Raw genomic sequence first — 11428 nt, 5'->3', positions numbered from 1 at the left:
AAACGTAACACATCCTAATATTTATTTATAACATATGATGTTTCATGTTTCAACTGTAGAGCTCTAGATGAGTAAGGAAGCATACAAATGAGGCAATCATGTGAGTTCTGTTGCAATTTAGAGGAAAATAACTATTCTTTATGAGCATATTTGGCCCATTTATAGGTTGCATTAAGACTTGTCTTCGAATATCCTCTTTGGCGGAATCTTGTCATCATCTGATGTGCTTGTGTCTTAAAATCTTGTTCTGATGAACACAATCATTTCAATCTTAATATCTGACCCACTGGGATATCTGTCTTCCCAATCAAAATATATTTTGATATAACTCCTGAAATGTTGGAGAACTCAAAACAGTGGACAACAATGCTTTCTCAAAATCCAAGTACCTCTTCTCAACATCAGAAAGGTCTTTACTGAAATAGACCATGACTCATTTAGCAGATTTATATTTCTGATATAAGATGGTGCTCATAGTGTTTGGAGAATCCCAGATCAATGAAGAACTTCACCTCTAAGAAACAATCTATCTATTCTATAATTCCTCTTGAAATGGCCAGATAGATCCTTTATGTAATGCGCCTTGAACCGCAAGGTAACGGCAGAATAGAAATCACTAATGTAATGTAACTTACAACCTCCCTGAGGGTATTTGAGACAGGGAAAGTTGCTAAGCTGATCCTTCAGTTCCTGCATAGCAGTTTCCTGTTCTGGACCCCACATCCAGGGCTCATCTTTCTTCAGTTGACCAAGGGTCAGGTGATCTCTGCATACTGATCTATGAACTGTCGAGAATAGTTGCATATCCCCCCCAATTGAACGTAGTTCATTAAGATCGGTAGGTCTTTACAGCTGTTGTAAGGCCTGCACTCTTTTTTTGAGGTTATAAGCTCAGCAGAAATTTCATACCCAAAGTAGTTCAGAAATTTTCTGCACCATTGTCCTTTTGCAAGGGTCAATTTAGCCCCTGCAATTTTCAGTTGTTGGAAAACATGTTCTGTCTCTGCCAGGTGTTCTTGGAAGGTATGATTTTTGATCAATATGTCATCCATGTAGACCAAAGTTCCTCAGTAGTGAATTAAGAAAATCAAAAAGTGTTCTATTCCAAGTGTACTGATTCTTCCCAAATGTATATGCATTTATGTTGGTCAGGAGGATGTACTGGCACTGTTAAAATCCAAATGCTAAGTCCATACTGGTGAAACACTTGGCCCCTTTATTGGTGATCAGGTTCTGATCCAGAGGTGCCATGGGCCACAGAGGAACCTGCTTGTTTAGCTGTCAGTAGTTCAGTGCAATTCTCCAACTGTAATCCTTTTTTAGTATGGGCTACAGAGGGGAGTTGTAAGTGTTATTGCATGGCCTAATGATGTCTCTGGCCTCCAAGGTGTTGAGAATCTCTTCACCGATTAATAGGAAGCCAATGGAATCATATACAGATGCATGACAGGCTTGCTGTTTGGATCTCTAGGCATTCTGGTGACTTGCAGATCAATAAGCCCACAGTCATAGGAGTCAACAGCAAAAAGATCCTTGTACTTGTACAACAACTCAGTCAGCTGCAAACACTCCCACTATATTTTAAACAGTCACTTTTAAATGTATGCCTTAAGCAACACAAAAATAAAAAATACAGCACGTAGCTTAAGCCCAATGGGGATCCACCGTTTCACTTCCATGAATGAGCTTCCTTAGGGGCATGCTGTAATCATCTTGACATTAGTATGTTTAAACAAAAAACAGAAGCATGCAGGGGGGTTATTGGGGGGGGGGGAGATAATGGAAAATCTGGAAATGTTGAGATTTGATACTGAGGTTGAATCTATTTGCATTGCCTTTAGACTCCCATTTAACTTTGGCAGAACATACGAATTTGGTGGTGCTTTTTTGCACCATGGAAATTAAAACCATCAAAAAATATTTTGACCCTTTATCTTTTAGATTGTTGGTGCAGGCATTGGTACTATCTCTATTGGACTACTGCAATATTTATTTGGGCGTAACTCTTCAACCTCACCACAATCTTCAAGATGCCACATCTTAAACAACTGAAAAAAACCCATAACTCACTTTCTAATTTTAAAAAAAACCCAACCCAAACCCTGCTGTTCTCTTGTTGCAAAGCCCCAGTATATCAATACCTGCAAAAGTACACATTTAAAAGGTTCCCTTTCAAAAAAATGGCAACTTAATGTAAATATAAAGTCTACTGCGATTCTGTACCTGAAACTTACATTGTTCAAAGGAACACTTTAAAACAATAACAAAACCATGGGGCACTTACATTTATTTATTTATTTATTTAAAACATTTATAGACCACTTAACATCTAAGCGGTTTCCAGCAACAAACATACATAAAATTTCTAATAAAACATATTTTCTCATCATATATGGTGACTGAATATCAAGGCAGTTGAAGAAGGAAATAACCTCCTTACAAATAGGCATCAACAAAGAGTTGTTTCTTTAGTAACTTCTTAAAGTTAGCACAATTCACACACAATCTTAAATGGCTAGGTAAGTTATTCCATAAGTGTACTCCAGCAATGCAGAACATTCTAGTTTTTGAAAATACAGATCGTACACTTCTTTCCTTAATCGCTGTTAGTCTCATGGCTCCCTCAGATATCAATATCCTGCCAGGTCTCCCACAATGCACCAAACCAAGCTGCACTTTCAGCTTCCTTTCAGGAAGGAGGGAGGGAGGGGGCTGGAATGGGAGGAGAAGGAGTAGCACCATTTTTGAATGCTTCATTGAGAGAATTGAGAGTTTTTGGCCAGTGAGTGATACCGGACACGTATGATTGGAAAATACTTGTTGTCCATCAATATTTCCAGCGGAGTCTCTGAGGTCTTTTCTCCCTATTCACATTCATATGCATTTATATTTTCACATGTAAACTTACCTCCTCCTTTACTAACACGTTGCATGGGTTTTAGCACCAGCAGCGGCGGTAACTGCTCCAACGCTCATAGAATTCCTATGAGCGTCGGAGCAGTTACTGCTGCTGCCGGCGCTAAAACCCGCGATATGTGTTAGTAAAGAAGGGGGTTAGTTAGTAATTCTATTTGAACAAAGCATTTTTTGAGGTTTAAAAGTCTTTGCATCTAACTTCAAGAGTAGGCTGCAAACTCCCACAAGAGGCTTGGCACCTTGCCCAAGCACCTTCACAAAAGTGGAATGACATTTGACAGATTGGATATGCATGGTGTGACCGGGCCCGTCTCTGAGTAAGTAGGAAACTGCGGCCCGGACCACAAGTAAGATTTTTAATACGCCTTTTATATGGCAGTGGAAGGAAGACCCGGATACCGGATTCTTTAGAATAAAGTATCAGGTTTATTACTAACCCAAAGTTCAAAGAAAATACACAGCAGAAGAAAAAAACATAAAACATTCACCTCAGTTGGTTACAGTGCTCAGAGGGCCTCTCCCCCCATTATTCTTTCAGTCCAGGTTCTATTAAGGAGCAAGATTGCACTTCCTTATCACCAGGAAAATCCCAGCAAACTTATAAGTCAGTTAAAGCTTTCCTTGGCTCGTAGCCCCTGCCGGGCTTGATTGCTCTCACTCTGGACTTCACCTTTTATGAGCCTAGCTAGCTGAGCATGGCTTGCGTCCAGCCTTTCCTTCTCAGCTCTCTCTGCATTTGTTTAACACATTATTAGCACCTTGTTAACTCTGCCCGCACTGCTCATGCTGTCGGGTATACAAACAATAGGATACCGTTCTTCAGGAGTTTAACTTAGGACATGCAAACATCATATTCTCCAAGGTCCATGCCCTCTTCACTTATCTCATTACTTAGTATGCTGTCCATTTCCCATTCACACTCCCGGGAACTCTGGCTTGAAGTTTCTTCACTTCTTTCTGTTTGTGCTTCCCCTCCCCCTCTCTGTACGTCTGCAAAACTATCTGCAGCTTTTCTCTGGGGAGGCTTTCTCAGCCCTGCTCTTTGGGGCTTGAGTTGCCAGTCACAATACCTCTCCAGGGCAGTAACACCTTTCCCTAGGTGTGGGCTTCTTGCCCTCCGTTCCTGCTGGACTTGAGGCACCCTCTGTGACCTGGAACCCACGTGAGTAGTTTGGCTTCTCAACCACTCCTTCTGGTTCTCCTCTCTCTGCACTCTCGTTCCTTCTCGAGTTTCCTCCCTTCTCCCTTCTCCAGTAAATTGATCTTTCCTATAAGGCCAACCCCGGGGTCTGACTCCACCCCCTTCTAAATTAGCCTCAGGTTTCTCCCTGACTTCAGGAAAGGAGTGATAGGGGCAATCAGTGGTCTGCAGAGCCTTTCTTAATTGGCTCTTCAGCTGTGCTGGAACCTGCCTGGGCTTGCCTTCCTTTGCCTGAGCCAGCTGTCCTGACTCCATGCCTGGTTTTATCCAGCCTTGTGCTGCATTCTGGGGAGTTTTAGTAGTAGTTTTCACCGTGACAGGAGCTTCCCTGTCACATACCCCCCTACTTAAACCCCTATCGGTCCTTTCTTCTTTTACACTCTTAGAGGATTCCTCCCCTAATCGAGACAGAACATCAGCATTCTTATGAAGCGCCCCTGGCCTGTGTACTATCCGAAAATGATATGGCTGAAGGGCCAGATACCATCTGGTGAGGCGGGCATTACTGTCTTTCATTTTTTCCAACCACGTTAAGGCTGCGTGGTCCGTGACCAGGGTGAAGGACCTTCCCTCTAAATAATATTTCAGAGTGTCAATGGCCCATTTAATAGCCAAGCATTCCTTCTCCACCGTAGAGTAAGCTTGCTCCCGGGGTAACAACTTCCTACTAAGGTACATGGTAGGGTGTTCCCTATCCTGGTGTAATTGGGACAGGACTGCTCCCAACCCTTCCTGGGATGCGTCTGTCTGTAGTAGAAATGGCTTCTTAAAATCAACCCCTTTTAATACAGGATCCTGACACAAACATTTTCGCAATTTCTCAAACCCTTCATCCGCCCTCTCAGACCAGTCCAGCCGGACAGGCCGATTTTTCTTAAGCATATCCGTGAGGGGAGCTGCCAACTCCGAAAACCCAGATATAAACCTGCGGTAGTACCCTACCAATCCCAAGAAACCCCTCAACTGTTTCTTGTCTACTGGACGAGGATAGTCCCTGATGCATCCTACCTTATCCATCAATGGCCGGATCTGCCCTCGGCCCACTTGGTACCCCAAGTATTTTACCTGAGACTGCCCAAACCAACACTTCTGGGGATTCACCGTGAGCCCTGCCCTACCTAAGGCTATCAGGACTGCTTCCACCGCTCCCAAGTGCTCCTCCCAGGTTTCGGTAAAAATGATGATGTCATCCATATAGGCTGCTGCGTACTCCTCATGCCCCTCTAGCACCTTGTTGACAATTCTTTGGCAACTTGCAGCAGCGCCATGCAATCCGAAGGGCATACGTCGAAATTGGAAGAGCCCCTGGGGTGTCTGAAACGCTGTCTTTTGCTTCGACCCCTCAGCCAGAGGAATCTGCCAATACCCTTTACATAGGTCTAGGGTAGATAAATACCGCGCCCTTCCTAGCTTATCCAACAGATCTTCGATCCGTGGCATGGGGTACGCGTCGAATTCTGATATGGCATTGACCCCCCGAAAGTCTATGCAGAACCTTGTGGTTCCATCTGCCTTGGGCACTAGCACAATGGGGCTATTCCAAGGGCTGTGGGACTCCTCAATCACCCCCAAGTCTAACATCTCTTGCACCAGTTGCCTTACTTCCATCCGTCTACTCTCTGGTAGTCGGTAGGGCCTGCGCCGTATAATTCTCCCCGGAGCGGTAATAATTTCATGTTTCCCCAGTCTAGTGTATCCTGGCTGGGAGGATAATACCGAGCTAAACCGCCCCAATACCCTCCCCATCTGTCGTTTTTGGGCCTCGCTCAGCGTAGCCCCAATTTTGGGGTTCCCTCCTGACCCCATGTCAGCAATCTGGGGTCCCAATTCCCCATCTTCTTCCTCCCCGGCCTGGGTGTACAACACTGTCCTGTCTTTCCAGGGCTTTAGCAGGTTCACATGGAAGATTTGCTCCCGTCCCTTGTCATCCTTTACTCGGTAGTCTACTGCATTCAGTTTTTCTATCACCTCTCCCGGACCCCTCCACCGGGCTTCAAACTTATGGGGCCCATCCGGTATTAACACTACCACCCTGTCCCCTACAGACAAATTCCTCACCCGGGTCCTCCGGTCATAATAGGTCTTCTGTTTGACTTGACTTTTCTGGAGGGCTTGTTGGCTTAGCTTAGTCACTTCTCTCAGCCTGCCCCTCATTCCCTGCAGATAGGACAGCACATTCATATCTTGTTCTTTTTGGGGCTCCCAATTTTCCCGGATAATATCCAATAAACCTCGTGGAGGTCTTCCATAAAGGAGCTCAAATGGGGATACCCCTAGTGACTCCTGTGTATTCTCCCGCGCTGCATACAAGCAAAAGGGAACCCACAAATCCCAATCTCTAATATCCCCAGCAGCTCCCTTCCTTATCATCCGTTTCAAAGTCTGATTGAAGCGCTCGACTAAGCCATTAGCTTGGGGATGATAAGCGGACGTGTTTTTATGGGTAATACCAAAGGCAGCTAGGAAGGCTTCGAACACCCCCGATTGGAAATTGGTCCCCCTGTCCGTTAGCACTTCCCGGGGAAACCCTACCTGGCAAAATATTTTAGTCAATTCTTGCACCAAAATCGGCGCGGAGGTGGATCTTAAGGGCACCCCCCAAGGGAATCTGGTGGCATAGTCCACCACTACCATGATATATTCAAACCCTCTCCGACTCTTATCCAGGGGACCCACTATATCCACCCCGATACGAGCCAAAGGCTCCTCAACTCTCGGTAAGGGTATTAAGGGCGCTTTGGGGGGTTTATACCCTGTCAGCTTCTGGCAGGAGGGACAAGTTTCACAGAATTCCTTCACCTCCTTATAAATTCCAGGCCAGTAAAACCTCGCCAGGATCTGATCTAGGGTATTATCCCTGCCGCGATGTCCTGCTAGCGGATGCTCATGGGCTAATTTCAATATAGTCTGCCTAAAGACACCGGGCACCACCAACTGCTTCCATGGTTGGCCCCCTCCTTTCCTTAGGGTCTCTCTATACAACAGGCCCCCTTCCTCCCTGAACCTGGGGTAAAAGTCGACCCGCTCTTTAGTCTGTTCCCAGGCATGTTTAAGAACCTGATCCTTCCGTTGCTCCTGGGAAAAAAGGGGGAATTTCTCCAATACTTCCCCAGGGATCCAGGGTCGAAAAGGCCCAGCCTGTCTCTCCCTCCTATCCCTTCGTTTGGAAGGACCATCCTTTGCTTGCTTGTGGGCCAAAATCCTTTTCTTTTGGGTATACCGTTGAAAACCCTCCCAATCCCTTCCTAAGATTAGGGCTACTGGGGGGCGGGTTACTAGAGCCAATTTTACCCAGCTCTTCTGACCCTGGTAATTCAAGTGAACCTTCCTTAAATCATATGGGGTAGCTGCTCCATGCACACACCTCAACTTGGCCCTCCCTGCGGGCCGCACACACCTCGGTCCCCTCTTTCGCACAATATTAGCCCAGTCAGGCAGAGCAATGAGGGATTGATCCGCCCCAGAATCCACTAGGGCCTTCATTTTTATACCCTCCACTTCCACCTCTATGGTAGGCTCTGGCGTCGCCCCCACCCGGGTGGCTAACATTACCTTCCTCTTCCCCCGTGAAGAAAACTGAGAGCCCCCCCTCGGGGAACTAGGCTCCATCTGGGAAGATTTCAGGGCTTCTTCAGCCTCTAAATAATGCTCCAAATCCTCGCTCACCTGCTCCAAAGTTTGGGACCCTTTTTGCATTACCCATACCTTAGCCCTCGGAGCAATGGCTTCCAACACTTGCTCCATCACTACCTCATTTATAATCTCTGGTACCCCCTTTCCTTGCGGCTGTAGCCACCTCTCACACAGCCTCTTAAGCCGCTGTATCAGGGCTTTCGGGCGTTCCTTCGGGCCCAAACGAGCGGCCCGTAACTGGCTCCGATAGTGATTGGGGCTATACCCTAAATAATCCAACAATGTTTGTTTAAGTATGGGATAATCCGCCGCTTGGTCAGCGCTTAGCGTTTGATAAGCCTCTAAGGCTCTACCCCCTAGACATGGTATCAGTCTTATGGACCACTGGTCCACTGGCCAGTGCGAAGCCATGGCCACCCTCTCAAAACCAACTAAATAGTCTTGTATATCATCATCTACATTTAATTTATGCAGTCTTATCGGCTCCCCAAAAGGAGCGCCTACCGGCCCGACGACACCATCACCGCTGCCGGCCGCCGGTACTGCAGGCCTCTGCTCCAGGTTGCTTATGGCCTGTATCTGAGCAGTCATTTGTTGCAAAAGTTCTGTGTGCCTTGCTTGCTGCGCCTGGTGATCAGCCTTCCAAAGCTCTGCCTGCGACTGCAACATCTCCTGGAAATGCAGCTGCATACGGTGCATCTCCCCTTCCAGACCAGTCCAGAACTTGGCTGCCTCCATCCTGAAATACAAACAAGAGAGAACAGGAACCCAAGTGCGGACTTTTCAAACTATGGTGTTCCCCTTCTGGTCCCCAAGCTTCTGGTCCCCCTTACCCACCAATCCACATCAGCCACCCCTAAGTACCGTTACCTTAGGGACTGATGTGTCTCAGCCTTGGGATATTAGGGCCTCCCCAGCCACTCCTGCAACCAGGAACTCCGGAACCTGGAACTGCTCCTCCGGGCTCCGCTCCACTCTCTTGCTGATGTTGGCCTCCAGATGCCTTAATGTTGCCTCTGGGTCTTTTAATCCTCAGTCTCCAAGAAAGTCCGGTTAAGAAATTTATGGCTTTTCCAAAAAAAAAATCCAAACCACGCTTGAATTGTTCCTATATTCCACACCACTGTGTTACCAGCTTGTGAACACCGTCCTTTCTGGCACTATTTTCCACTGCCAAAACCCAGCTGTTGCTTTGCACACAAAAAAAAACCAACCTTCGTGTTTCTGTGGTTTTGCGGGTTTTTTTTTTTTCCTTGGGGTTTTCCTTTCCAACCTCTGGGCGTACTTCCTCCACTAACCTGTGGGCGGCGCGATCCCACCACTGCCACCAACTTCTTGTGACCGGGCCCGTCTCTGAGTAAGTAGGAAACTGCGGCCCGGACCACAAGTAAGATTTTTAATACGCCTTTTATATGGCAGTGGAAGGAAGACCCGGATACCGGATTCTTTAGAATAAAGTATCAGGTTTATTACTAACCCAAAGTTCAAAGAAAATACACAGCAGAAGAAAAAAACATAAAACATTCACCTCAGTTGGTTACAGTGCTCAGAGGGCCTCTCCCCCCATTATTCTTTCAGTCCAGGTTCTATTAAGGAGCAAGATTGCACTTCCTTATCACCAGGAAAATCCCAGCAAACTTATAAGTCAGTTAAAGCTTTCTTTGGCTCGTAGCCCCTGCCGGGCTTGATTGCTCTCACTCTGGACTTCACCTTTTATGAGCCTAGCTAGCTGAGCATGGCTTGCCCCTCCAGCCTTTCCTTCTCAGCTCTCTCTGCATTTGTTTAACACATTATTAGCACCTTGTTAACTCTGCCCGCACTGCTCATGCTGTCGGGTATACAAACAATAGGATACCGTTCTTCAGGAGTTTAACTTAGGACATGCAAACATCATATTCTCCAAGGTCCATGCCCTCTTCACTTATCTCATTACTTAGTATGCTGTCCATTTCCCATTCACACTCCCGGGAACTCTGGCTTGAAGTTTCTTCACTTCTTTCTGTTTGTGCTTCCCCTCCCCCTCTCTGTACGTCTGCAAAACTATCTGCAGCTTTTCTCTGGGGAGGCTTTCTCAGCCCTGCTCTTTGGGGCTTGAGTTGCCAGTCACAATACCTCTCCAGGGCAGTAACACCTTTCCCTAGGTGTGGGCTTCTTGCCCTCCGTTCCTGCTGGACTTGAGGCACCCTCTGTGACCTGGAACCCACGTGAGTAGTTTGGCTTCTCAACCACTCCTTCTGGTTCTCCTCTCTCTGCACTCTCGTTCCTTCTCGAGTTTCCTCCCTTCTCCCTTCTCCAGTAAATTGATCTTTCCTATAAGGCCAACCCCGGGGTCTGACTCCACCCCCTTCTAAATTAGCCTCAGGTTTCTCCCTGACTTCAGGAAAGGAGTGATAGGGGCAATCAGTGGTCTGCAGAGCCTTTCTTAATTGGCTCTTCAGCTGTGCTGGAACCTGCCTGGGCTTGCCTTCCTTTGCCTGAGCCAGCTGTCCTGACTCCATGCCTGGTTTTATCCAGCCTTGTGCTGCATTCTGGGGAGTTTTAGTAGTAGTTTTCACCGTGACAGGAGCTTCCCTGTCACAATGGTCTTTGCAAGTTGCCTGAAAAATGTTTCACTAATCAAAGAGATGTTATTGTATAACAACAGCTAGGCCTATACTTGCTGAAAACTATCCAAATGTATGTTCTGTGACTGTCAGATAATCACCTTCCTGGCAGAAAGTGGCGTAGCATTTAGCGCTCAGGACCATTGTAATAACCTCTACCGTGTACAGTACTAGTAAAAGGGAGTTCAAATCAGAAATGTTCAAACAAAGTCCAATCTTCAAGTGTCCAAAATGTAAAGTCCTCTAAAACTTTTTTTTTTTTAAATCTACCATATAAAAAAAAAAAAATCACACGATTATTTTCTTAAATCAGGTATTAAGATCATGGAATGAAATTCACTTCCTCTTCCTCTTCCAACACCGCTTTTTGAAAATTGCTCGGCATTTTTTAAGAATCCACCGGAGGTCTCATTTCAATGTTGAAGAGCCCATTTGTATATCAGTGTCAGAGACTGCTAGAAACCTCGCTAAAGACAGATAATCCCTTTTGATAATCCGCAGCTAAACTGCCGGAAAACAGTTTAGTGATAGTGTTAAAGTTTTGAGAATCTGGGCCTGAGTGGAGTAGACCAACCCTTATGTTGATAACTATGTGGAAACATTACACAATCCTCCAGCTATAACAGATCTGAAGCATCAGGGGCAATTTCAAACACCAACCAAACACCAAAATAGCAGGCTCAGTTGGCTCTATTTCAAAGCATAGCTAGGGAAACTAACCCTCTTTCTTGACCATAGTCAGGTTCAGTACCTCTCCCTCCCAACCTTTTAAAAACACTCAACAAATGGTCATGTATAACAAAGCCCCTGAGATCTTAGCAACACCTGAAGAGCACAAGTTACATATTGTCAAACCTCCCCCCTCCCCCCAAAAAACCCTCTACTGCTAAAGCATTGGGTCTGGAATTACGAGTCCAGCCGGTAGTAGCGTACCTAGCATATTTGACACCCAGGGCCAATCATTTTTTAACACCCTCTCCACTATATTTTTTTTAAATGTTTTTTTTGTAATAATCCATTCCACAAGTCACACCTAGGAAAAGGCAGCATCTTAACCATTGCAGTGAGTACTAGA

This window comes from Geotrypetes seraphini, chromosome 2 (genome assembly GCF_902459505.1).
Source record: "Geotrypetes seraphini chromosome 2, aGeoSer1.1, whole genome shotgun sequence".
Lineage (NCBI taxonomy): Eukaryota > Metazoa > Chordata > Amphibia > Gymnophiona > Dermophiidae > Geotrypetes > Geotrypetes seraphini.
The sequence above is the reverse complement of the archived record's forward strand: the minus strand, read 5'-3'. Positions refer to the sequence as shown.